Source organism: Artemia franciscana, unplaced genomic scaffold (genome assembly GCF_032884065.1).
Source record: "Artemia franciscana unplaced genomic scaffold, ASM3288406v1 Scaffold_3681, whole genome shotgun sequence".
Taxonomy (NCBI): Eukaryota; Metazoa; Arthropoda; class Branchiopoda; order Anostraca; family Artemiidae; genus Artemia; species Artemia franciscana.
The window spans coordinates 9571-11143 of record NW_027064273.1 but is presented as its reverse complement, the minus strand read 5'-3'; positions in this window follow the sequence as shown (position 1 = coordinate 11143).

Sequence of the window (1573 nt, the reverse complement as noted above, 5' to 3'; positions counted from 1 at the left end):
GTGCAGGATTTTCTAGCATTATTAAAAAAAAACAGTGAAAAAATAAATATGAAAAGTTTTTTCAACTGGAAGTAAGGAGTAGCATTAAAATGAACAGAAATTACCACGCATATGAGGGGTTCACCTCCTCCTAATACCTCGCTCTTTACGCTAAGGTATTTTAAGTGATTTCAACTATTTATTCTAAGACTTTTGTGATTTAGGGGTCATTCTTAATGAATTGGGATAAAATTTGATCTTTGGTGTAAAGAGCGAGGTAATGACGAGGGGGTGAACCCCTCATATATGTAATAAAAACATGAGATTACAAAAGTTTGTTACGTAAGCTAATTTATCAGTTACGTTTATCTTTTACTAATAAAAACATTCATAAAAAATTTAAAGTTTTAGTTGCCTTTTGAAGTAACCAAAAAATCGCAGGGCAACTAGGCTCCCTCCCCCTGTTCCTTTTTTTATCAGAATGATTCAATCAAAACTATGAGAAAGCCATTTAGCCAAAAAAAAAAAAATAAACTTGCAAATTTCGTGTTAATTACTCCTCTGCGAAGAGCCAGAATCAAAACATACATTGGTTCAAAAACGTTCAGAAAATAAATATAAAAACAAAAACAAGTTTTTTAGCTGAAAGTAAGGAGCGACATTAAAACTTAAAACGAACAGAAATTACTTCGTATATGAAAAGGGCTGGTTCCTCATCAACGCCCCGCTCTTTACGCTAAAGTTTTTTACTGTTTTAAAAAGCAGAGTTGAGAGAAAGAGTCAAACATAAATAAATAAATTGAAAATTTGTATTATTGCTCATCAGCTATTAGGAAGGAGGGGTGATATCCCTCACTGTGCTGGTTTAGGGGATTCCAGAAGCCTGAGAAAATTATATTTCAATTCCCAATTAGTCTAAATCTACATGGGCGTTCAGATAAATATCCTCTCTTTTTTATTTAGAATAGAAAATATCCTCTCTTAGAAAATTCTCTCTCACCGGTGGAAAATATCCCCTCCCGGAATATACCCTAGGTAAGTATCCCCCCCCGGGAAAATAAGGTTTTCGAAATTTGAAATTTTATTTGACTTATTCTTTTATTTCCCAAGGGGGAGGCATTTATGTACTTGTTTCTTATATTACCACTCACTCAAGTTTACGCTGTGTAAAACTTGTAATTTTTGAAAGTATAATTTCTCGTAAATTTCTCAAACTATAAAACTTTTAAACCGTAAACTTGAGTGAGTGGCGTATAAGGCACAAGCACCGTTAACGATGTGTAAAACTCAACAACAAATGGTTTCTTCGTTAGTCTTTTTCGTTACTTAAGAAACAAATTTGGGCTATATATTTGCACTTTCGGTGGAGGGGTTAAAGTATAGCGGATCTGCGTGCAAAATGGGTTTGGTACAATTATTTTGCATATTATGAAGTAAGAGTTGTTTTCTGTCTTCGAACTGTCCAAATACTTTACCCCAACCTCCTTATTTGCAAATGTATAGCCCAAATTATATATATTTCCTATCTATTCTATCACTTATCTTTGTCTTGTCTCACGTAAAGCTAAAAGAAATGAACTAAGAACCAGTATGT